We start from the raw sequence: 27,948 nt of genomic DNA, 5'->3' as shown, positions 1-27,948 counted from the left end.
TTTGTTAAGGACACGTGCACATAGCATATGCAGGGGTGAGGTGGGGCTTTCCTCTGTCCTCCACGAAACACCCCTCTCCTTGATACCCTTCCTCTTTGTACTCTTTACACACTCATTTATAGCCATTGGATGACTAATGCTTTGTTCCCACCCCCTGATTCTACTGAGGGGGTGTGTCCTGAACATTGAACACTAGGGGATTGTCACTGCAACATATCTACAACTCAAATTTAGCTAATTTGATTTCGGGATTATTTGTAATACTCTTTCCAATCTCTCTCTCTCTCTCTCTCTCTCTCTCTCTGTGAAAATAACACTGAACACTCAAAATCTATTTTTTTTACAATTCTTGCATTAAAGTTGACTAGGTAACAAAGTTTCAATATTAATAGCAATAAATCTAAATAAATTTATGAAAACATTGTTATATCAGATTTTGGGGTTGGTGAGTTCATGTCTAAGAATTTATTAAGCTTTTTGTTACTTCAGGAGATGTCAAAGGGCTGCATATGCGGCTGCACCATCCAGACATTTACAGATCTACCATCTGGGCCAGAAAGTCGACAAGGTGGCAGACATGGGTGGTGGGATTTGGCGGAGCAGGACTGCTTCATGAATATTCTCTGCAGAAACACCAATTTCCTGAATAATTTCAGGGATCAGTGCAGGACTGAGAGCTCTGGTGTTTATTTTGGATTTTGGGTGGGTAGTTTTTCTCCCTCCCCCATACTTCCGGAAGCCCCAGAAGTTCCGCCCACCATCCATGTCTACGGTCCATGTGGACTCAATCTGGGGCACTGCTCCACCAAATCAAAATCTAAAATCTTGAGGCCCTAAGTCTGAGCCATGATGTTCCCACAGGATTGTTTCACACTGTATAACCTATTCTGAATTATTAACTGGACCCTTTTGTGAGCTATTTTTTCTCATTTGTTCTTTAAGTTCATATTGTAAAAATGTTGAATTATGGAGCGAATAACATTGGGTAGAAACCAGGAATTATGGCCAGACGTTTATAGAATTCTTTTTTTACAAGTCCTTTTCTTTAATTCCAAGGGCAGCAGTAGTGCCTACCTTTAGTGGGACAGGGTGGGGGAAAGTGAGGTAACCTGGACACCTGTAAGAAAGTTCACTTTCAACTTATCTGAATGCAGGTGGCTGTGAGAAGGAGGGTTTCCCTAAGTGTGGTGCTATAGTCACCTTGGTGGCCTCACCCTAGTCCTGGGCCTGTGACCTACTGAGAAGCATTTTGGTTTATTAACTAGGCAGCTGTAGCATCGAGAAGGACGAGTTTCCCACTGTTGGCTGTGACTGTGCAACAGAAAGCTGCTCTCAGAGAAGCAAATGGCATGGAGAGGAGCCATGTTCTAGGAAGTTCTGCCAATTTAGAACTTAAAACCAGTGGGAAAATAGTGATGAACATTATGGAGTTTGCTTCATAATTAACTCAACAAGCTACAGACATTTCTTTCTTTTTTTTTTTTGTGGGATTCCTGGATTTAGTAATCATTTCCATAGCATTTCTGTCCTGTTTGCAATTCCTCAGGTATAGCATTTAGAATACTTATATTCTCAACTATTTCTGTGCCCTTCTTTTATGTATTACAAAAATTAACAAAACAAATAATGGCTGTGGTATTAATGCTTTGTACAATCAAGTTGGGGTTTATTTTTAAGGCTGGGTTAACAAGTTCCATTTTCAAAATGAGCCCAAGTAGAGTGATTCTAAATTAGTTCTTTAGTTTTTACCCATAACCACTGGTATTAATTTCAATTATTTAGCAGCGACATTAACTTGCGTGAAACAAGAACAGCGATAAAGACAAAATGGAATAAATTACTTGCTGCAAGACAGAATGACATTTTGACTGGCACAGAGATTTTTTTCTTTCACACACTTTGTGCTTTGACATTTCACTTGGCACAAACATTTCACAAATTCTTGACCTAATCTGATGTTCTGTTGTTTAGCAATTGCTGACATGACACGTTTTAACCTCAAACTCACTGGATTCTAAATGTTACCTTTCCCTGTCAATCAGGGTTCTATGACCTCCAAAATACAGCCCAAGTTAAAGCTTATGTACTTGGAAGGTTAAGTATATTTGGCCACAATGGATAAAGAGCAGCTTTTTTAAAATTTAATTTTATTAATTTTTTTTACAAAGCTATTCATGATTGGATTTTGGTTATAGAGTATTCCAACACCCATCCCTGCACCAGTGTACATTTCCCAGCACCAGTGTCCCCAGGTTCCCTCCCATCACCCCCCCACCCCCACCCCCTTCCTGCCTCTATGGCAGGCACTTTTCTTCTCTCTTTCTTTTTGGGCACTGTGGTTTGCAATATTGATACTAAAATGTTATCCAGAATATCCCTTACCTTCTTTTTTTTTTTTTGCTTTTTGGTTCATACCCTGCGATGTAGAGAGGTTACTCCTGGCTCTACATTCAGGAATTACTCCTGGTGGTGCTTGGGGGACCATACGGGATGCTGGTAATTGAACCCTAGTCAGCCACATGCAAGGCAAATTCCCTACCCACAGTGTTATCACTCCAGCCCCTATCTACTCATTTGTTTTTGGGTCATTTCCAGATTATGGCTATTGTGAATAGTGCTGCAATATACATAGAAGTGGAAATGGCTTTTCTGCATTGTAGTTTTTGGCCATTAGGGTATATTCTCAAGAGCGGTATTGCTGAGAAAACCCTAACATCTTGAGAAAGAAGACAGCCCCGAACACAAAGTATTTAGGAATAAACTTAGCAAAAAAGAGCTAGGTATGGCACATAAAATAAGATAGATAGAAATATGTAAAATTTAGGAATAGAAGGTATTTAATATTGAGAAATACATTATCTTCCTAAAAGGGAAGACTATATTATATAAAAATGTCAGTTCTTTTCTAAGTGAAGTACTTTGAGAAGAAAAACAACCTTTGTAGCTATCACTTGACTATCTCTAGACCTCACTGTCTATGGAGATTGAGGAAGGTCCCGTTCATATTCTTACTCATAATTTTACTTGTTCTTTATCTTCCTACCAGATCTACCTCCCAGATCTTCACTCAGGAATAAACCAACTTACAATGCTCAGTTTTGTTCTTTGTTTTTAGAATTCCTGTGGGTTAGAGACTCATTCATCTGTGAGTAAAAACTCCAGTAACAGTGGTTGAAATGATGAAGACATTTAATTCTCTCCATTATTAACCCAGAAGAGGGCTCTTCCAGCAAAATCATCAAGGACCTAGACTTTTCCTTCAGTTCCACCCCCGCAGCCTGGATTTCTGTTGTCTTAGGGCCACAGGGTTTGAAGAACCACAACTCCAAGTGGCCCAGCACCGCTGTGTTTGAGCCAAGTGGGCAGGAGCAGCAGCAAAACAGCTTTCTTCTCACAATGGTCTTTAACATTTTTTTAATTTAATAAAACCAGACTTTCCTCTCCCCTAGAAATGCTTCCAGCTGACTTCTCTGTAAGGAGTCATTAGCCACTGCTGAGTCATGTTGCCCACCAGACCAACTGCAGACATGATTCATCCATGGGTGATGGGAATATGGATACTAGAACAAATCTGTTCGGTCAGTGGTGAAGAAGGGAACATAGCTATTGGGTTAGTGACCTACAGCCTTGGTCCCTGCATGCAACATCCACACACATACACACATTTTCCAAAGGCCCCTCACCAGATCACTACACTACTGATTGTTGTATACTCTGGTTTGCAAGGCACAGCTCTCCCAAGGGGTCTCTACCAGTCTCCCAAGCATCTGAGTTCTTTGCGAAGAGGGACAGAGCGCACCATGTTGTCTGTTCCCAGAACAACGCTTCTTGTGACCAGGCACACACAGGTGCTCACAGATACAGCTCCTGCCTCTGAGTCCTCTTCCGGGGAGAATCCACAGCAGACCCTCCGAGTAAAATCACTCAATGTTATTTCTCAGCTCCCTCTCCCCCTCTTCTAGAATATGGAAGTGAAATGTCATGTGAGCTTCACTTGCAGAGAATAGTACTTATACGTTTATAGTTTTGGGATAATGTTTTTGTAAGTAGACATTTGTTTACAAAATGGGGTGGGTTCTAAAAATAATCTTTGCTTTCCTGACAAGGCCATACTTTCCGTTTGGCTTATTTAACATAATCCTAGTCAACATATTAATAAAAATTTTAGAGGTATGATAGAAAAATTATGCTGCGGTTTATCTGGAAGAACAGACAAATGAGAATAACTAGAATTTTACTTTTATTATGGCAGAGATTTAAATAAAAGTGATTTTCTTTTTCTTACTTTCAATATTCTTATGCATTGAAAAGACTTTCTAATCCTGAAATCCATTAAATATTTATATTTTTGTTTTCATTTTTAATATTTAAGAATCCATCAAAATTTACCATAATAAGCACATTTAGGAGTAAAAAAAAAGCTGGGAAAAATCTCTTTCCCTGTCTCACAGCAGTTACTATCAGCGAGTGGGGATGAAATCCATAGTGGAGAATGGAGTCTTTTTGGTTTTATAACTGCTCTCATTACTCCCAAATATTATTATTATTATTATTACTGTTTCCACTCTGTCAGTGAGGAAATTAAGAAGCTAGATAACTTGCCTAAATTGAAGTGTAATGAAATGAAATCCAAATTCAGGTATTCCAGATGATAAGAGTTTGCTCTTTCCTCTATATTCCATTGCTAATCAAATCCTGAGAACGATTAACTTTCCAGTAGGATTACCAAAGCTCAGAAAGTGGAGAAGAAGAGGTCAATTTTAGAGACGTGGACTGGAGGAGGGATCTATATTAAAGGGTAAAGATGCAAATGCCAGTTATCTGAATATAGAGTCTAAATTAGGTCTAAGATCACTGAGAGTGGGCAAATATTGCCTGTGATTTGGACTAAGTATTTGGTAACACATAACCAAGGCAGTGTATACAGTCCCTTTATTTCCAATATATCTTTGTTTGATCCCCTTTCATCACTTACTAACAACATGTCAAAGGGAGGATAAAACTCAATCCTTAAGTAATCCAACTACAGCCTCCATCACATTGCAATTTTCTCTCTGCCTGGGATACTAAGGTTGGGACTTTGCTCCAAGAGTTCTGATTCCTTCCTGTCATACTGTATTCCCAGACACCAATGGTATAGTCCTAGAGTCACTTTTTTCTTTATCGAATAATAAATATTGGTTTTTAATATTATGTAAGCTTCAGATGGATGAATAAAAATGTGCACTACATTAAATTCATAACTAAAAGTTTAGTTCTATTAATTTTTATTAGTGAAACACTATGAGGTACAGTTGTAGAGTTACAAATTTTTGTGCTTTGGTTACAGTTATACAATGATAGAACACCCATCCCTCCACCAGTGCCCATTTTCCACCACCACTGATCCCAGTATCTCTCCCACCCCTCAGCCCCCCATCGCACTCTGCCTCTGTGGCAGGGCATTCCCTTTTGTTCTCTCTCTCCTTTTGGGTGCTGTGGTTTGCAAAAGAGGCATTGAGTGGCAATCAAGTTCAGTCTATAGTCTCCTCCCAGCATGCATCTCCCATCCTGGGAGGATCCTTCCAACACCCTTTATTTGGTGCTCCCTTCTCTATCTGAGCTGCCTTTTCCCCTGGCGTGTGCGTCTGGCCTCCAAGTCATGGATTAAACCTCCTGATACTTATCTCAGCTATTCTTGGGTGTTAGTCTCCTATTTTGCTACTTTATGTTCCCCAGATGAATGCAATCTTTCTATGTCTGTCCCTCTCTTTCTGACTCATTTTGTTTAGCATGATACTTTTCATGTAGTACCACTTGTATATAAATTCATGACTTGATCTTTTCTAACAGCTACATAGTACTCCATTGTGTAGATGTACCAAAGTTTCTTTAACCAGTCATTTGTTCTCGGGCACTCAGGTTTTTTCCAGATTCTAGCTATTGTAAACAGTGTTGCAATGAACACACAAGCGCAGATGTCACTTCAGCTATACTTTTTTGCCTCTTTGGGATATGTTCCCAGGAGTGGTATTGCTGGGTCAAATGGGAGCTCAATTTCTACTTTTTTTGAGAATTGTCCATACTGTTTTTCAAAAGGGCTGAACCATTTGGCATTCCCACCAGCAATGAAGGAGGGTCCCTTTCTTGCCACATCTGCGCCAGCACCGGTTGCTTTTATTCTTTTGGATGTGGGCCAGTCTCTGTGTTGTGAAATGATATCTCATTGTTGTTTTGATCTGCATCTCCCTGATGATTAATGATGTAGAGCATTTTCTCATGTGTCTTTTTGCCATTTGGATTTCTTCTTTTAGAAAGTTTCTGTTCATTTTGCCGTTCCATTTTTTGGTGGGGTTGGGTGTTTTCTTCTTGTGGAGTTCAACCAGTATTTTGTATATCCTTGATATCAACCCCTTGTCGGATGTGTATTTGGCGAATATCCTTTCCCATTCTGAAGACTGTCTTTGTATTTTGGTCACTCTTTCTTTGGAGGTGCAGAAGCTTCTTAGTTTAAGATAGTCCCATTTATCTATCTCTGTTTTCACTTGTTTGGCCATTGGTGTGACAACTTTGAAGATACCATTAGCTTCAATGTCATGGATTGCCAACTTTGTCTTCAACGTACCTTATAGATTCTGGTCTGATTTTTTAAAAATTAATTAATTTTTTTTATTAGTGAAACACCGTGAGGTTCTGGTCTGATGTTGAGGTCTTTAATCCATTTTGATCTTACTTTTGTACATGGTGTTAGGCAAAGTTCTGAGCCCAGTTTTTTGCATGTAGCTGTCCAGTTTTGCCAGCACAATTTGTTAAAGAGGCTTTGCTTGCTCTACTTCACATTTCTTGCTCCCTTATCAAAGATGATTTTATGTTTGAGGGGAGATGTCAGTATATTCAACCCTGTTCCATTGTTCTGCAACCCTGCCTTTGTTCCAGTACCATGCTGTTTTAATTATTTTGTAATTATTACTTCTTTGTAGTAGAGTTTGAAATTAGGGAAGTTGATTCCTCCCATTTTCTTTTTCCCAAGGCTTGCTTTAGCTATTCGTGGGGGCTTATTGTTCCATATGAATTTCAGGAGTGTTTGCTCCATTTCTTTGAAGAATGTCTTGGGTATCGTTATAGGGATCGCATTGAATTTGTACAATGCTTTGGGAAGTATTGCCATTTTGACAATGTTAATTCTCCCCATCCATGAGCAGGGAATATCTTTCCATTTCCTCCTGTCCTCTTTTATTTCCCGAAGTAGCATTTTGTAGTCTTCTTTGTACGGGTTCTTTACTTCCTTAGTTAAGCTAATTCCTAGGTAGTTGATTTTCTGGGGCACAATTGTGAAGTGGATTGTTTTTCTCATGTCACTTTCTTCTCTCTCACCATTTGCATATAGGAAAGCCATAGAAGAAGTTTAGTTCTATTTTTCACCATACAATAGGCTTCTATTCATTAGATCCCTGAGATTCATTACTGCCCTTCTCCCTTTCCTTCTGATAACCTCTGATTGGTCTTACAATTAAAAAGTTTATTTTTGTTTTACTTAGTTTATCCCTTTATTTGGGCTTTCTGTATACCACATATGAGTGAGATCAGATGGTATTTGTCTTTGTTTGACATATTCCAGTAAACACTTTACCCTCTAAGTCTCTCCATGTTGTTTTTAAGTAGGATTTCATCTTCTAAAAACAAAAACAAAAACACCAAATAGTATTGCATTATGCATATATTCTTTTTAATCATCTGTTGATCAGCATGTATATTGTTTTTTAACTCTTGTCTACTATGAATTATGCTTCAATGAACATGACTCAGAAACACATATAAAGGGGACTGGAGAGATAGTACAGTGAGTAGGGTGCTTTTCTTGCATACAGCTGATCCTGGTTTAATCCTGCAACTCCACATGGTTCCCCGAGCTCTGCCAGGAGTGATCCCTGAGCACAGAGCCAGGAGTAAGCTCTGAGTACTGCCAGGTATGACCCAATTCCAATCCTCCCACTCAAAGAAAAAGAGATACATCTAAAGATGTAGGGATAGCAATAAACTTGTTTGTTGCCAATAGGAACCCAAGTTTTCTTTTTTTTAAAATTCTGGTATCAAGTACACACCAAAAAAGCCACACATAAAGCATGCCACCTTTTTTTTCTGGTTTGACCTTGCATCAAGGGCCAGAGAGGTGGTACACAGGTTAAGGGACTTGCCTTGCACACAGTTGACCCTGGTTGAATCACTGGTATTACATATTGTCCACTGAGACTGACAGGATTGATTTCTGGCCACAGAACCAGGAGAAAGTCCTAAAATCCACTGGGTATGGTCCCCAGACAAAAACAAATAAACAAAAACCAAACAAGATATTGTATCAAGATTGCAAATTGCACCCAGCCATCAGATAAAAGCATTTAAAAAGTTCGTTATATTAAAATAGGTATGGCCATTGTATATTGACCAACACAAAATGTAATTAAATAAAAATGATTATGCTCACCATGGACAAATTTCTGTTGGGGTTATTCATTTGGTGGAATAATACAATCCATGATGGAGTAGTTCCATTTAAAGCTAATGTCACTCAATTTGTGGCTAGCTTTTCAAAATCTAACTTCAATCACTTTCTTAGAGAACACAATTATAGCTGTAAATAATTCACATTGATTAAATTTGAAAATAAGAAATTCAATTTGTAAAAGATTACTAAAACAGTAAAACGTAGAAAATTTCTATTTATAAGTACAGATTAGATAGTACATAGAAAATGACTTGTATTATTTGCAAAGAAATTCTTAATTCAAGTAATATGGAAATAAAACACCATCTTATCAAACTGATCAGTAGACAACTGGATTATTATAATAGGCTTGTTTCATGAGTAAAAATAACTGACACAGAATCGACAAAGCCTTGCAAGCTACCTATGATGTATTCGATATGCCCAAAACAGTAACAAGTCTCACAATTTGTTGTGAGACGTTACTGGTGCCCACTTGAGCAAATCAAAGAACAATGGGTGAACAGTGCAGTGCTATTAAAAAATGAGAAAGAATGCTCAATTAAAAATACCTCTATTCTTTTCCTAATTTTTCTCATTATTATTTTACAGGACTGGAGCGAGAGCACAGTGGTAGGGCATTTGCCTTGTGCGGCCAGCCCGGCCCAGCCGGGTTCGATTCCTCCATCCCTCTTGGAGAGCCTGGCAAGCTACCGAAAGTATCTTGCCCGCACGGCAAAGCCTGGCAAGCTACCCATGATGTATTCGATATGCCAAACACAGTAACAAGTGTCACAATGGAGATGTTACTGGGTCCGCTCTAGCAAATCTGAACAACGGGAGGACAGTGACAGTGATTATTTTACAATTGCTCTAAGCCATTACTTTGTTGTCTGTAAGAGATACAATTTTGCAAAAAACTTAAAATTTAATATAATTTCAAACTGTTTGATAACCAAGTATATAAGGAAGGAAGCTAGCAGGTAAAAACTAACCTTGATGCGTTGCTTTGGGTTTATTTAAATAATATCTTATTGCTTCAGATTGTTCTTAAATATTTATAATACCACATTTATTTTTGAGACACACTTATCAAGGCAGTTCCTGATCCATAGTAGGTTAGGAGATGTTTGTTGACAAAATGAATCATACAGTTCACCAAGTAAAAGGTGCACATCTCCATTTCATAGAGCTCTTAAAAATTATGAATTCTTAAACCTTAAAAGTGAATTTAAAGGATGCGTGGCATATTTGCTGGAGGGGTGTAGGGTACCAAGCCCTCCACAGTGTTAGCCCACATCTGTTGTGTTTGTTGCACAGCACGGTACCTATAACTGCATTTCCAGACCCCCTTCCATTTCTGCACCTGTGAACTTAAACTCAAATATTACTAGAAAAGTTCCATCCTCCCCCTAGGGAAGCTGAGTTTCCACTTATTTTAGAAAGAGTCTCTGCTGGATTAGATGCACTTGTACAATTTTCTCTGGCTTTTCAAAACTTCTTTTTAGAACCTCTTTCCTTTTGCACCAAACCCTATTTTCTACTTTATTTTATTGGTTCTTGGTGGATAATAACATTTTGGTTTCCCATATTTATTTTAGGTTTCTCCCAAATCTATATGCTTTTATCTCATATCTCACTATACATACAATCAGTTCAATGGCATCTTTGCATTTTTGGAGGTAAAAAAGACTTCATTTGTAACCACATTAGTCCAGCAGATGTTCTTGTTTTATAAAGAGAAAACCTATTCACCCCAGAGGAAATGTTATTAGGGATCACAAGGGATCTCTGAGCAAAACTGGCTCCAAGGGGCTGAGACAAGCATGGGGGCAGTTAGAAAGATCTAGAATGCATAGCAATCAGAACTTGAAGAGGTGAACTGAATTCATATGCATGAAGAGAAGCGATTCCCTTTTATTTTTGCAATGGGAAGGAGGACAATTTTGGTTTCCGCCTGACAGTGGCTCTCTCTTTGAAGAGCTCCAGTCAGGCAGAGCACTTTGGCTCCACAAGCAAGTACCAGATGCTGGGGATTCTCTATCCTGTATCTCCACTTCCCAGTCCCACCTCCTATCAGCCCATTTTCATTTCCATACCATCACTCCTCCACTGCCTTTTCTGCTTAAGGGAAGGAGATCTGCCCTCAGTTCCATTGCTGGGCTTGATTGGGTCTACAGGACATTTTGCTTGTCAGCGATTGGGGCATGATTGGGCATGGGATCTAAGTTGAGCCAATGGGGTCTGAGAGAAGTTTGCTGGACCTCTGGGAGAGAACTTTTCACTTTCTAGGAGAAAGCCTGGCTTCAGTGGGCTTTGTCCTTCTGAAGCTGTTGTTATAACACATATAAGATGCCACACTGGCTGCAGCTATGTTGCTTCCGGAAGCAAGAAAAAGCCAAAGTAGAAAAGAAGGCAGTGTGGAGGCTGACGAGTCCCCACTTTTTAATCGAGATTTTGGGAATACAGTCTTTTTTGTGTGTGTGCTTTTTTGGATCACACCCAGCGATGCTCAGGTGTTACTCCTGGCTCTGCACTCAGGAATTACTCCTGGTAGTGCTTGGGGGACCATATGGGATGCTGGAAATCGAACCCGGGTTGGTCTCGTGCTAGGCAAAATGCCCTACCTGCTGTGCTATCACTCCAGCCCCAGGAAGACAGTCTTTGTCCTTTACATAATCCCTTCCATGGAGACGGACTTAAAGTTGTATCAGAGTATATACAACATGGACTGTAGGGAAAGTGCAATGCGTAGAGTGCTTGCTTTGTTGGCTGCCAACCTAAGTTCAATCTCAAGTACCCCTTATGGTTCCCTGAACCACTGTCAGGAGTGCTCCCTGAGCACAAAGCCAGGAGTAAGCCTAGAACACTGCCCAGGAGTGGTCCCCAAACAAAAACAAAAAGAATGTACACAACACAAACCATTACTATTAGAGCTATTATATGTATGTGATTGAGCAGCATTAAGTATACAGTGGTTGATATCCAATTATCATCTTTGCTTACCTCCAGAACTTTTCCATCCCCCCAAATTTTCACTCTGCTCATCACCTACTAAATATGAATAATCACAGGGAAGGACTTTTGATCAGGGCAGATTTTAAGAGTAGACTGGACCCTTGAGAATGGCACCCACTGAAAAAGATAACTGTTTTGTGGGCTTAAGAGCTAGGATAGCAGTTAAGGCACCTTGCATGCAGCTCACCAGATTTAATTCCCTACACCACATATGTATGATTCTTTTAACACTGCCAGGAGTGATCCCTGAGAATAGCCATGTGACTCCAAATCAAAACAAGACAAAAGAGTATTTTTGAGTATAATTCGCATGGTGGTGGTCGGGGGGGAGTGTGGAGGGATGACATTCTCTGACTATTTTTTTCAGTTTGTGAGGAACTTTAGACATTCTGGCCCCGCCACTTCTACTTCCACCAAGAGCTAGTGATTGGTCAGCTGAAAAAGGACAATTTCTTGTTTTTCAAATTCAAAATTTAACAAGCAGTTATTTTTATTTACTAAATCTGACCGACATCCCTGGATGACGTCTCTGGGTGGGAGTGGTGAGTTTGTTGACTTCAAGAAGCCACAGACTCTCTTAGCAGTGGGAAACAGTAGCAGTGCACAATAAGGCAAGGCTGGTAGTGCTCAGAACCCTTTGTAGGGCCTGCTTACAGGACCCAGCTAGCAAGTGTGCTGACAAGCAAGGGGAATTATGACCTCTGCTTGTGTAGTTGTCCCTGCTTTTTATTTGTTGCTTCTTAAACATTAAAGCTGAGAAGTTGCTACAGTTAATTATTAGCAGTGAGAGGCAGCTGTTTTATGCCAACTAAGTCGATTTTAGAGATGTTTTCTTAGGAAAACTTTGAAGGACCTTTCCCGAGAACCATCTGGTGAGCCAGCACGTGGCAGAGCACCCTAGGCCTAACTTCCCACCTAGTCCAGCAGTCCCTGCTGCAGCGCATGCACTGGGTTTGACTGGGGGAGCTCTTCCTAACCTTCAGAAGAGACGGGTGCCCAGATGGCAGGGAAGACCCATACCAGGCAGGGAGCCAGACAAATATTCTAAGAGAAGAGGGGGTAAGTCAGTCTCACGATGCTTGAGTGGCCCAGTGGGAGAGCTTACGGAAGAGATACCTCTGTACCTGGGGCCAGGGAGGAGCTTTCCACTCCTGCCCAGCAGTAACTCATGGCACTGACAAGAGAGCCCTGCCCTGGAGGCCACTGGCAGCAAGGCTGTTCCTCCCAGTGTGAGTCATGAAGGTTGCTGACTAACTCCGTTCCTGGGAACTTGGTGGCTGATACAGGGAGTAGGGGTAAGTTGTGCTAGGGCACGAGGCAAGCAGGGCGTGGCTGAGCCCACCTCTAACATCAGTCCTTTGACCCATATTCATGCCTATAGATTTAGGTAGGAAGGAGGGGGCACTGGAGGAGAATGTTGCCATGTAGATCACTACGGGCCTCCAAGGCCTTAGAAAAAGCATGGAAAGCCAAGGATAAGGAGTACAGGGGCCAGAGCCATAGTACAGTGGATAAGGCCTTGCACATGCCTGACCCAAGTTAGAGTCTCAGCATTCCATATGGTCCCCTGAGCACCACTTGGAGTAAAGCATGCATGCAGAGCCAGGAGTGACCCCTAAGCATTGTTGGGTGTGACCCAAGAACTTAAAAAAAAAAATAAAAAGGAAAGAAAAGTGAAAGAATAAGAAGAATAGAGGAGGGCAGAGGTCATGAACTTGTCACCATCTTGTAATCACGGAGAATTACAGGAATTAAAATGAAAGTATTGGCTACCCTGGGCACTAACTAGCACGCTTTGTTTGTGGCTTTTGATACCAGCCCTTCAGGAAGAGATCAATGATTGCTTGGCACTAGCCTGGAAAGACCTGTTTGACAGGAAAAACCTTGCCCATGGAGAGAGATTCTTCCCCAAATTGGAAGGTGAGAGGGAGAAATTAAACGAATTAAACCATAACAGAGGGTAACCACTCTAGCCCCAAAGGAATGAGAAATCAGAGCAATTTTCAGGTGGGAGTAACCAGTAAACAGTTCAAAAGCAGCATCTGAGGGCTTCAATTTCTGTTCAGCATGATGCAAAATCTGGGGCACAAACAAAACGTATTCATCATTTTTGCACGGTGAGGTAAACCTGACTCGGCAGAGATGAGGTGCAGTGGCGACCAGCGGCTGGTCCAGGCCTGTCATAGCTGTGACCAGGAAGGCGCAAGCTCTCAACAAGCCAAAGCTTGTGAGGAAGAGCAAGCTAAAGACAAGCAAAAGGCTTTTTGAAAACTTTGTTCAGAGCAAGAAAAACATAGAAGTCGAAGGCCTGCTGTTTTGGGAATTCAGTGTAATGTTTGCAGATGACAGAGACCCAGGGAGAATAGAGTGGGCGTTCCTGTTGTGGTCCCCAGCAAGGAAATGCTCGCCAAGCTCCACAGAGCCCAACAACATTCAGAGGGAAGGAAAGAAAAGGGGAAGTGAGCCAGGCCTCAAGCATGTTACCTCAGGGACATGAATGCTGAAGAAAAACGGTGCTTAATTAATTTAATGATAAAAAATGGTGAGGAGGAAAAAAGGAGAACTCTAAAAGGAGTGTGGACTGTTATCTCCCAGCATTCTGGGAATGTCTACGAAGCTGAGCCGGCTGGCCTTGCACTCCCACCCGCAACCCCTCTCGTTGCTTGGCCACAGAGGAAAGACATAATAGTTAAACTTGCAGTTGCTCCTCAAGGTCAAATTCCCTGCCGACCTCCCATTCTCCAAGGTTCCTATAGTGGAGCAGAAAAGGTGGAAGGGCAATGGGAGGTCCTGGGGTCCTGGGGGCAGGGGAGGGAGCCGCCTTGTCATTCTCTACTAAGCTGACACCTGTTCCCAGCAGGTGACTTAATCACTAATCCCCTAAAATAGCAGCTTGTTCCCTTAAGCATTCTGGGCTCCTAGTTTAAAGGGCTCTTCAGTGGTTTCCTTTAAAGAGCCATACCCAGCCTTGGAAAGGCAAAAAATATTTTGGAAACCCTAGTGAATTAAAAATGTCAACACTGACCTAATTGTCTAGAAAAAGTTCCTGTTAGCATTTCCTTTTATAACGTTTATTATTTTTCCTCTGATAGTGGTGGGTCATATATAGGATTACAATTTGGAGTATAGAGAAAAATGTAAAGTATAAAATCAGAGGCCAAGAAGATAGCTTAAAGAGCTGAAGTGCGTGCTTTGCAAGTGGGAGTTCCAACTTTAATCCCAACACCTAATGGTTCTCAAACATGATCAAATACCCCAAAAAAATGCCTTCCCAAACCAAAAATAATTGTATGCAATTTTACCACTACTGAAGCTTTCTCCTCTAGGCTTTTTTCTTCACAGACATAGCACACATATAATAAGTTTTAATAATGTGACTCATACTGTATATGCAGTTTTGCTTCCTATATTTTTGTACATAATAGCACTTCATAAGATTTTTCTTTATTACTAAGTGTTCTTCAAGAACAAGATTGTAAATGGCCACTGCCATTCTGCTGTGTCATTGTACACCTCACCAATTACTTGGCTTGTTTTCAGTCCTTTGCCATTTGAAAATACTAGGCTTGGGGGGGCAGTTTCATTTTAAACTCCTTATGTGAAAAATGTATTAAAAATGTACTTAAGGTACATTTCTAGGGGAAAGAGAGATAGTACAGTGGGTAGAGAGCTTGCCTTGCACACAGCTGACCCAAGTTCCAACCCCAGCATCACATAGGGTCCCCTAAACCTAGCGATGAATGATCCCTTAGCACAGAGTCCAGAGTAAGCTCTGTGGGACGGAAGTAATAGTAGAGTGAGTCTTGCACACAGCCAACTCAGGTTCAATTCCCAGCATTCCATATGGTCCCCAACATTAGGGAGTAATTCCTGAGTGCAGAGAATTGCTGGGTATGGCTCAAAACCAAAACAAAGCAAAAAGAGCAGCAAGTACCACCAGATGTAATCCCAAACAAACACAAAAATCAGTTTCTAAAGTCTGAATTTGTAGGTCAAAGACCATAGGATTTTTAGGACTTTTGATACATATCACTCCCTTGTCTTCCACGAAGGTCATGCCACTTTTCATCCTCCATTGAACAAGTGAGTGCCCTTTCTTGTCCACTTGTGTAGAATTCTTACTTCCTGTCTAATGCCTCCAGGCTCCTCGATTTGCACAATCCATCTCACCACTGCCATCTTGTGTTTTCCCTCTGTGGTTCCTCCAGGAGAGAGAGAGAGAGAGAGAGAGAGAGAGAGAGAGAGAGAGAGAGAGAGAGAGGATGTGTGGTCTTTGGTCTATGTTCCTGTAGATGTTCACTGTTCCAGCCTACAGTGCTTGGAGGTAATATGGGTTTCCTTGTTTCCAGTTTAACCAAAAGAGGAATTAATTCCTCCTACCATGACGTGACTCCGCTTAGACCTGTGCTTCCTCTGACACTCCAGGTGGGAATCCCTCTGTTCTCCCCCAGTCCCTCTCTCGTCACTCATCACTCAGTACACACACTCAACTCGCTTCTCCAGATGTGTGCTTGCTGAAGGAGAGAACATATATTTCTTTTTTTGTATCTTCAGTGACTGGCACAACACCTGGTAGAAACGGATATCCAACAGATGCTAAGTAAATGCTTACCTTATTAAAAAACAAACATTCAAATATAAAAAGTTTATTAAAAAAATCTTTGAAGATTCAGCTCTATTCCCATACTCTGCATTCTATCACTCTCCTTCTAGAATGTTTTGATTGTATTACCATCTAGTAGTTTATTTTATGTTTCTAGCTTTATTGATACATAATTGAATTTACTAAAGTAAAACATGAAGTCTAAGTTATACAACATGATGGTTTGATACAACATAGATATTGAAAAAATGATGGCAGTGATGGACTGGAGAAACAATAAAGTAAATAAGGCCTTATGTGAGACTGACCCATTTGATCCCTGGCACCACACATAATCCCCCAAACACTGCCAGGAGTGATCCCTGAGCACAGAGCCACTAGTAAGCCCTAGAACTACCAGATGTGTCCCCAAAGATCTAAAAATATGATTAAATGATAAATGTAGTTAATATATCACCTCACTTTACATATTAAATAAAGGTGTTTTTTTTTTCTTTTTGGGTCACACCTGGCAATGCTCAGGGGTCAGTCCTGGCTCTGTACTCAGAAATCAGTGCTTGTGAGGCATACCCTAGTTAGTGTTTGCATACACCTGGCTAAATTGCAGTTAGAATTGCTTGGGGTGCTTGCTCAAGAACAGAGTTGTCAAGGATGGTGCTGGGGATCAAATTCATGGCCTCATACTTGCAGGGCAGGTGCTTTACCCACTGAGCCGTCTTCTGGTCCCCTTGATGAGAATCATCAAGGTCCAATCTTATTGGGCCTCCCAAGCTTGTTCAGGACTCTGGGGGATACTCCTGGCTAATGCCAGGCCAAACAGGTCTGGAGGATGTGGTGCTGCTCAGGCCCCACAGTGCCAGAGATACCCAGACCACTTCAGTAGTGCTTGGAGGCCTCCCGGGCCACATCCAGCGACGTTCTAGGCATCATGGTGATATCATGGACCCTACTGGGATCAGTTACATGCATCTTACTATCTTTCCATTCTGAGTTCAGCTGTTTTAGTATCCACATGTATGTGAGATGATACAGTGTTTGGATTTTCCTGGCAAAATGCCTTCAAGTACCAATCATGCTATAGCAAATGGCAGGATTTCCTTCTTTTTCCAATAGTATTCCTTTGTGTGTTTATCCTACCTTCCTTATCCTTGCATCCTTAAATAGAGCCTTAGGTTGTTTTCATGTCTTGGATACCATAAAGAATGCTGCAATGGACATGAGATAGAGGTATCTCTTTGAGATACTGATTTTTTTCTTTTTTTGTAGGAGTACTGCTATTTATTCAGCCACTGATTAGCTGATTGAATTGTGCATGAACTCTACCTTACTTTTTTTTTCTTTTTACATTTTTTATAATTTTATTTATTGAATCACCGTGAGAGCAGTTACAAAGCTTTTGGGTCTAAGTCTCAGTCATACAATGAAACACCCGTACCTTCACCAGTGCCCGTTCTCCACCACCAAAAATCCCAGTATACCCCCATCCCCCACCCTCCCCCTGCCTGTGGAGCAGATGATTTCTACCTTACTCTCTCTCTACTTTGATCACATTCACTATTTCGACACCAGACCCACCATTATTTAAGATTTTACCCCAACACTCAGATCTGCTGAAAAGGCAACAATAGACAATTTGTGTTCTATTGCTGGTTATGAATAACATATGATGTCGTGTGGCTGCAGTAGGGCCATGTGGTTTTGAAATTCTGAAATTTTAACACTTAAATCTGGAGGGATTTCTGCCAAAAGCCACTGGGTTTAGAGATTTGTTTCTGAGTCTCTGGGATCAAGGCCACTGAGCAGCTTGATGAGGAACCAGAGAGGCCGTCTGTGGGCGATGACCCAGGGTCTGGTTAGTGGGGGAGGACAGGCCCGGCTCCACCTCCCCCCCCCATCCCGTGAGACCCAACAAGTTTCGTCACTGCGGGCCCAAGCCTGACTGTCCAATGCCTCTGGAGGATGACAGCCACCAAGTTGCCAAGAGGGAGCAGGCGGAGGGACAGCACCCATTCCCCCCTGGGGTGGCCCGGCGACAGTAACCTACTGCGGGGTCTGGACACATTTCTGACAAAAGCTGCTGGGTTTTGAGATTTGTTTCTGAGTCTCTGGGATCATGGCTGTTAAGCAGCTTGATCAGGAGCCAGAGAGGCTGTTTGTGGGTGATGACTTGGGGTCTCGTTGGGGTGGGGAGGACAAGCCCGGCTCCACCCTCATCCCGTGACGCCCTGTGTGTCTCGTCACTGGGGGCCCAAATGTGACTATCCAGTGGCCTCACACGGATGGCGGCCACTGGGCTGCCAGGGGGAATAGGCCAAGGCACAAAACCTATTCCCACCTGGATTGGCCCAGCACCGGCAGCCTACCGCAGAGACCAGACGCATCTCTACCTAAAGCCGCTGGGTTCCGAGATTCGCCTCTGAGTCTCTGGGATCATGTCCACCAAGCAGTTCAATCAGGAACCAAAGAGGCCCTGCCTCCAATTATATAGCTGAGCCGGAGGTGGTTTGTGGGTGTGTTTCCCACATATTTAACTTTTGGCCGTTTACTTTCTTGGTAAACTTTGCCCCAAGTTTTTGGGGTCTGGCCAAAGGCACAGCAGCAATTTGGGGGTATCTGGAAGTCTGAAGGCGCCATGAGGCTGCTGATGCACTCGCCTCACAGGTACAGATTGACCTGCTGGCGGCACCATACCCCCGAGATACTGATTTTTATTTCTTTCAGGTATATCCTAAGAAAGGTGATTGCCACATCATTCAGTAGTTCCACTTTAAATTTTCTCAGGATATTCCATGCTATTTTCTGTGTTGACTGTACCAACTTTACATTTCCACTGATGGACTAGAGTTCCCTTTCATCTAATAACACTGATTATTTCTTCTCTTTTAGATGGAAGTCATTATGTAAGGCGATGCCTACTGGTTTTGATTTGTACTTCCTTGATGATTAGTGATGCTGAAATCTTTTCATTTACTTGTCGGCCATCTGTAATTTTTCACTGGAAAATATCCATTCAGGCCCCTTTCCCATTTTGAAATCAGATGATGATTATGACTTTTAAATCATATTTTATGAATTCCTTGCATATTTTAGATATTAACTTTTTGTCAGATATACCATTTGCAACTATTTTATCCCATTCTGCAGTTGTCATTTAAGCTTGTTTATTAACTGTTCCTTTTGTTGTGCAGAAGATTTTATTTATTTATTCATTGATTTTTATTGAATCACTGTGAAATACACAGTTGAAAAGTTGTTCATGATTGAGTTTCAGTCATACACTCTTTCAGCTTCTATCCCTTCACAACATCCCGTTTCCCTCCTGTTCCCCACCCCCTTAGCCTGCCTCTATGATAGGTAATTTTCTTCTCTCCCTCTCTCTCTTCCTCTCTCGCTCTCTCTCTCCCTCTCTCGCTCTCTCTCTCCTTCTCTCTCTCTCACTATCTCTCTCTCCTCTTGGGCATTATGTTTCGCAATATAAGTACTGAAAGTTTATCATGTATATCCTTTTACCTACTTTGTTCAGAAAATTTTAGTTTGATATAACCTCACTTATTTATTTTATTTATTTATTATTATTTTTGGGTCATACTTGGTGGTTCTCAAGGTTTACTCCTGGTTCTGTGCTCAGGAATCCCTTCTGGTGCTTCTCAGAGAGCCATATGTGCTGCTGGGGATTGAACTGGAATCGCCTGCTTACAATGCAAGCACTTTAACCCCTGTACTATCTCTCTGGCCTGGTATTTTTGTTTTTATTGCTTGTACTTTACACATCAGATCCAAAAACCGAACGTTCAGGGAGTTTTCCCTATTGTCCTTTAAGAATATTATGATCTCAGATCTTATATTTGTCTTTAATTTATTTTGAGTTCATTTTTGTCAGTTGAGTAAGATAGGAGTGCAATTTGATTCCTTCTTTTGTTATATAAGAGAATATTCAGTTTCCCTCAAAATAATTTATTGAAGAGAGCATCTTTCCTCCATAGAGTATCCTTGACGCTCTTGTCAAATATGATTGGACTATATATATGCTAGCTTATTTCTGGTGTCTCAATTCTTCTAGATTGTTCTACGAGTTGTTTTTATGCTATAACCATAATAAATTAGTACTGCTTTGTGGTATAACTTGAAAATTTGAAATGTGCCACTTCAACTTTGTTCTTTTCTCAAGATTTTGACTTTTCAGGATCTTTTGTGGTTTTACAATTATTTCTTTTAGGATTTTTTTCTCTGTCAGTGAGGAATATCATTGAAATTTTGATAGGAATAGCACTAAATCTATAGATGAGTTTGGGTATTTTGTTTCCCTTAGTTTACAATCTAAAACAGGAAGAAGGGAAAGAAGGGATAAGTAAGAGAAGGAAGAGATAAGCATGGAAATTATTATGTAACTTCACATTTCTAACTGATCTTAAAATATACAATGTTTTCTCATACACTGTGGCAATTCTAAATCCCCTCTTGGAATGGCTAGTACTCTGTATTTTCTTTTGTAGTGCCTCTCAAAATTGTTGGCAAATAATTATTAGTGTTCACTGATGTATCTCCAATACCTTACACAGTGTGCTCATTTAATATTTATGAAAAAACCATTATCTCCGACTTATAAACATATTATAGAGAGTTGACATTTCAATGTAGTGATCTGAATTCCAAGTTTGGTCTTCTTTCCAAGATAAGTCAGTTAATGTAGAGGACTTTTTTTCCCTTGTTGAAAGAAGAAAGTAGAAAAAAAATGGTAGAAAGTGAGAGAGTGAAAGAAAAGGGTAGAAGTTCCAGGAGTAAATTCAAGGTGAGAGAAGTAGTTTGAAATTAATTCTTTGGGGGCTGGAGAGATAGTACAGGGGTTAAGGTGCTTGCTTTGCATTCCACTGACCCTGGTGTGAATTCCTGGCACCGTATATGATCACCAGAGAACTTCCAGGGATCACTACTGAGCACAAAGTCAGGAATAGTCCCTGAACACTGCTGGACAGGACCCAACCCCCGCTAGCTCCCCCAAATAAAATTGATACCTTAATGATGAATGGAGGATAACAGAGCATTCTCTCACATGTGTAGAATGCATCATTTTGTTACTCTAGCAAATTTAGTATACCAAGATTCTACTTAAAATTGATGTGTTTAGGGACTGGAGCAATAGCACGGTGGGTAGAGCATTTGCCTTGCACATGGCCAACCCGGGTTTGATTCCCAGCATCCCATATGGTCCCCTAAGCACTGCCAGGAGTAATTCCTGAGTGCATGAACCAGGAGTAACCCCTGTGCAGCGCGGGCATGACCCAAAAAGGAAAAAAAATGATTTGTTTAAAATACTTGTCAAATATATGAATTTTATAGTTCTTTTCCCTATTTCCTTCTTCCCCCTCACATTCTCAGGCTAATTAATGATTCACCCACCACAACTTTGAGAACACAATGTGTAGCAGTGGGGGTGGGGGGCAGTAGAATGTAGAGGTTAAGAGTAGACACTTAAGAAGGCATGGAGAGATAATACAGTGTGTAGCACTCTTACCTTGTATGTGCTCACCATATAGTCTACTGAGCCCACATAAAGAGATCTCTGAGCACAGATTGGGAGTAAGCCCTGAGTACCGCCGGGTATGGCCAAAAACCCAAAAGTGAATACACACTTAAGCAATCAAAAGCCAGTAAGTTCATTGTTATATCATCTTGGGTAAGTTTCTTCGCCTCTCTATCACATAGTTTTCTGATTTTTTAAACTGGGGACACTGAAAAATTCTTAATTCTTTGGGTAGTTGTGAGTATACACTTGGAAAAGGCATAGAACAGAGTCTGACTTGATAGATGTTGATTACAACATCTATCTTGCAACACTTGATAGATGTTGATTATCTTTGTCAGAATTGGCTTCAAACTCTTTATAGGGGGGGAAATGTTAATGATGGTCATGGCAGGTACCAGTTTCCATTTTCTCATATTCTCTAAGTATTCTGAGGCATCTAAAGGGCGTCCACAAAGTCACATATCAATGGCACTACAAGGTCATACATCTTGGTAATCTTCCCTTGACCCAACTTTCTGGGAAAGTGGTTGGACTCTGCAAGAGCCACAGTTAGTCAGTTCTTGAGGATCTGAAGGATCAAAACAGAACTTCTTGGACAGGCAAGAGCTTAGGAAATTCATAACCTTGAGACCAGTTCTGCAAGAAGCGCTAAAGGAGTTTCTATAAGACAAGAAAAACTTCTCAAGAAGTTTTTTCTTTTAAGAACTTTTATATTAAGACCTTAACTCATAGTGCTTATGTTTTCCTCTGCATGATTAAGAAAGGTCTAGCTTGCTAAAGTATTTTAGACTTTAGCAATAATGAATTAATGTTTCATTTACATTGAATATTTGTGTCTACCTAGGTGATTTTGTTGTATCTATTAACACAGATGCTTAAGCATTATCTAAAATATAAATTTTCTAACATCACTGTATTACTATCATCCTGTTGTTCGTTGATTTACTCGAGCGGGCACCAGTAACATCTCTATTCCTCCCAGCCCTGAGATTTTAGCAGCCTCTTCTTACTCGTCTTTTCCCAATGATTGGAGGCTCTTTCAGGGTCAGGGGAATGAGACCTCTTGTCATTACTATTTTTGACATATCGAATATGCCACGTGGAGCTTGCCAGGTTCTGTCAGTGTGGGCGGGATACTCTCAGTAGCTTGCCAGGCTCTCAGAGAGGCATATATTTATATATTTCTCTCTCGAGGTCGCGTGATCAGGAAAGCAGCCTGGAGCATGGCAGCGGTTGGGTGATGGAGGTTGGCTGCCAGGGCTGGTTCCCTTGGGGCAGGGAGAGCTCTCACCTGTCCCCCTCTGGGACGCCCCAAGTGAAAACAGCCTGGCGTGGAGTATAAAATGTCCCCACAACCTTGCCACCGGACTGCTCACCAGGCTGCTTTCACTTAGGGCACCCCAGTGGGGGACGGGTGAGAGCCCTCCCTGCCCAAGGGACCCAGCCCTGGCAGCCGACCTCCACTACCCAACCGCAGCTACACTCCAGGCCGCTTTCCGGATGCTCGGTCCGAATATGAGAAAATGGAAACTGGTACCTGCCATGGCCATCTTTAACATTTCCCCCTCATGCATGAATGAAGTCCCACAGAACCCAGATAATGCTGAACTTTGTGACGGTGAACTCTGAACTCAACGAGACCCGGGAGCAGATATTCTCTGCCTGCGTCCCCCGGTCTTGGCTGTCCCAGGGATCACACCCATAAGCCACACCCTGCTGGCACCAGATAATCTCCTCATTGGCCACCCTCCAGAACTCATAGCTGCTCCTCCAAGATGGAGTATAAAAGGAGGCCCCCATAACCATTTTCTAACATAAAGTCATTATTTCATTTTTTGGTCATACTCAGCAATGCTCAGGGGTTACGCCTGGCTCTGCACGCTGGAATTACTCCTGGTGGTACTCAGGGGACCATATAGAATGCTAGGGATCAGCCACATGCAAAGCAAATGACCTACCTGCTATACTATTGCTCTGGTCCCTGATTTTTAAGATAAAACACACTGGCATTTTATAGGCCTATTCAGATTTTCTTTTAAAATTTTCTTAATTATTCTCTTCTCACTTTTACTAAGTTATATATTTGTAGGATTTATTTCATGTTGATTTTAAAATGTACTAGGATATAATTACTTATGCTGTTATTATTTATTTATTTTTTGGTGGGTCACACCCGGCGATGCACAGGAGTTACTCCTGGCTCTGCACTCAGGAGTTACTCCTGGCAGTGCTCAGGGGACCATATGGGATGCTGGGAATCAAACCCGGGTTGGCCGTATGCAAGACAAACGCCCTACCCACTGTGCTATCTCTCCAGCCCTTATGCTGTTATTTAAAAAATATGTATTACATACCTACCAAAAGGGAAACATACCATTATTGGAAATTTTAAAATCAGCTTATCATTATTTTACAATTTGGGGGAATTTTGGAATCATCTGTTTGTATAGGTGTCACCACCTCCACAATAAATAAAAAAAAATACCGACTCTCATATGTAGTTTATAAAGAAATATGTAAGGGAAAAACAAATGATTGAAGTAATCAGAAGCAGAGGTTTTATCTGTAGAACTGACCTTACATGGTGGAGGGGAGAGTGGGAAGGGTCTATAGGACTCTGGTGGAGAGAAGAGAGCTCTCTGGTGACATGTGGTATTGGAATGATATAGACATTAAAAGTATAATTAGCAGTATTTACAAACCCTAGTACCCCAATAAAATGGGTTCAATTTTGGCAAAAGGGGTAGGAATTTAAAAAATTAAAGAAAACAGACATGCAAAATATAGAAGTTATACAGTACCAGAGGGAAAAACAATTAAATGAAAAGAAAAGAGGAAAATTTTATATAGAAAAATTAGGATGTATAGAAGTACAACAAAAGCAACAAAATAGAATTATCAGTAATCACAATAAACATAAATGTACAAAATTCAAGACAATGTTAATTGTTTGAAATATTTCTATGTATAAGAGACAAAGCTAAAACATAAGGATAGTGAAAAGTTGAAATTTAAAAAAAAATCGGAGTCAAGGTACATCCCTTTCATGTGCTTAACTCCAGTTGGACCCATTGTACCAAATTTCCTAACAAGTCTCTGGGTTCACCTCTGGAGTCCCTGGGTACTACCAGGATGGCCAAGTACAGCAGGCTCAAGCAGCACCACATTCTTGAGACCCTGTATTGAACTGCTAGCCAGGTTGGTTGGTGAATAAGGAAGAGGGTCCCAGGCCTCCTGAACACTGCTTGTGAACCTTCCCAGCACCCAGAAAAACACACAGTTCAAAATATGTTTTAAGAAAGACAAATGGTTACAAGTGTTATTATCATATGTAAATTATTAGGAATAACAATTTAAAACTTGTATGTACCTAATACCATATCCTCAAACTATATCAATCATGTCAGAATTATAATATCAGCACACAATAGATTTTAGACAATTTTTATAGATGAAATATACAGTCTTATAAAACTCCTCTAGAAACTTTGATAGAATTAATAAACTTAATCTAATATATTTTATTCAACTGTACAATTGTATTATGTTCACTTGGCAACACCTTCACAGGTAGAAGAGAGTAATGGTTCTCAAACATCTGCCTCCTAGTGGGCCACGGATCTCAAATATCAAAACTTTACTGGCAGGCCGACTGGACCAGCTGATCGCAATTCAGTTCAGTGAGAAATTGGTAAAACTGTGACTGAAAGTTTTTATACATTCGGTACTTCCAAAGGCGCACTAATTCGTGGACAGTAGAAGGACACATGAGATAAAATAATAGAAATGAGCAATAACACATATATAGCACATCAGAAATTATTTAAGATAGAAAGCAGAGAGGTCATCTTCTTTGAGAGGGTTTTCAAGATGAGGATAAACACTAGGGTAAATTGTTCTGAGCAGCACTGCCCATTAGCCTGCTTTTTTTAGCGTGGCAAGGCGGACGCAACTCTAGTTTCCATATTGGATTTGTAAACATATAGCCAGGATCAGCAAGTGAGCTCTACTGTGTTCTTAACTAGAAAGGCATATCAGGAGGCACCTTGCTAACAGGAGAACTAAGGGGTGAGGGTTGAGTCAGGATAATGATATTAGACTTCTGTTACAAGAAAGGGAGGCCAGGCTAGCAATTACCAGAGACTGGGATCAAAACACCAAATGCAGACCTGAGAGTCATACCGGATGTAGAAGCAGAAAACAATCAGGGTACCCTGGAGGAAGCCTTCAGCTCAGCTCGCATTTGGGGAAAGAAGTCAATTATAATATCCATACTTAAGGACTCCCTTGTTCCCACATCAGAGGTAGCTTAGGGTAGGAACTAGAAATTGTTTCCCTCTCCTGTGCTTCTTACATGGCATAATGGGCATGCTGCAGGACTGGGGAGCAATTTAGTGCCTCACTCTGGTATTTGTTTCAAGGTCTCAATATGGCTGAGAAAGAACCCAGCATTTGAGTGTTAGGAGATGGTCTCATTTATACTTCCTTTAAGGCAAACAGGGAAATCTTGTGTCTGCTTCACCCGAAGTGTACTCCCCTCACCCTTGTCCTGGAGTTCATGCCCCCAAATCCTCTGTTTTTCTTGTGAGTCATGATGGGTGAGAATTTAAGGAATACTGCCTCAGAATTTAAAGAATAAGACCCTTGTGAGAAAGGGGAAAGTAAGTTAACATTGACTTGACCTTGCTAGTTGGGAGCTCATAAATTTGTATTTTTGATGGGCTTCCAGCCCATGCAATGCACTAAATTTAAATTTAAGCAGATTAAAATGAAATCAAATAAAAATTCAGTTTCTCAGTTTTACTAGTTACATTTCAATTTCAAGTGTGCCATAGCCTGTGTGGATATTGCACAGGACAACCCCAACAGAGAATATGTATACCATCAGAGAAAGTTCTATTGCGACACTGTCATTCTCTCTTATGTTTGTTGAATAAAATTTAGTTGCATTATATTAGCTAAAAATTTATTGGTTGTTTTGTCTTAATTTCTCTCTCAGTATAGGAGCCTTCAATTTACTGCTATTAGTAATATTGTTCCTTGCTCTCATTTTTGAGTGCAAGCTATGTTCTGTTGAGGAAAAGCCAATAACCCCTTCCAGTGGGTTGTTTTTATTAAAGGCCCCTCTGAGACATCTTCAGTGTGTCACCTTCCTATGAGATATGTCCTTGGTCACTTCCTAAGGCTTACCCCTTGAGTCTCATTCTTTAGTAAGGAAGCCTCTGAGTAGAGTTTATATGGCTCAGGGTGCACTGCCACTTGTAAGGGTCCTTTGTCTTTCTTGACAGCTTTTTATGCCTGAAAGGAACTAAAGACAGCCATACATGTCTACCCATGTCAATTAGCAGTGGTCTTTGAGGGATTCTTATTAACTACTTGCAAAATCAATTGTCTATTAGAACTTGTTACTGTAAGAGTGACCACGAGAGGGCACCAGCGTACCTTCGACAGTCTTTACCTCCAAAAACCTTGGGAATATTCCCCAGCATTGCAAGGGCAGGACAGAATGGAATTCACATAGGATCTGAAAGAAATCAGGAAAAAAAAAAAGGAGAAAAAAACCCCATCAGATTGTTATATCTAAACTGTAAGACCTGATTACCATATATTTATGCAACCAGGGCCTTCTTAAATATAGGAATCACAAAAACATTAGACAATAATAGGTAGACAAGGGATTAGATTGAAAATACTTCAAATAAGGATGTTGAGTAGGTCAGTAGACTTTAAAACAAAATAAACCTCTCTTTGAAGCAAGGTAGCTATGGAAACATTACCCAAAATCATCCTGTTACTCCAGAGCTGCAGTGGTTTCTGCCGTCAGGAAATGCTGTCAAGGGAAAGCAGAATATTATTTTCTTATAAATAATACAACACAGGATTCTATATGGAAAGTTGCAAGAAATTAGATTTCAGAGGTAGAGATGTTCCAACAAAAATACCCAACAGCTTTAATTTGGTTTCTGAAAACTTAAGCTCTGGGTTTTCTGTTAAGTTTTTCTTGATTTCTCTTCTCTGCTGCAGAATGAGAGATGGTGTGAGAGGGTTAGTTCTCTGTTTCTGGAAATGGCGTGCACACTGAGCATGGCTGATGGATGTCAGGCCTCAGTCGCACTCACAGATGGGCGATGCCCTATATTTAGCACTTCAGGATTTTCTTTTTTGGCAGAGGATGGGCCCAGAACTCGGTTGATGAAGGTTAGGGGTTCTGCCTCTGACCCTCAGAGTGACACCCGCTGCTGGTGCCCTGTACTTCCTTCCCAGCACACATCATCTAGCCATTAGACATGCCTGTTCCCTGATTGTGCTCATCCTCATCAGGTAGGTGCAGGTATGGGAAAA

The sequence above is a fragment of the Sorex fumeus genome, unplaced genomic scaffold (assembly GCF_029834395.1).
Source record: "Sorex fumeus unplaced genomic scaffold, SorFum_2.1 ptg000044l, whole genome shotgun sequence".
Lineage (NCBI taxonomy): Eukaryota > Metazoa > Chordata > Mammalia > Eulipotyphla > Soricidae > Sorex > Sorex fumeus.
Note: the sequence above shows the minus strand (reverse complement) of the source record.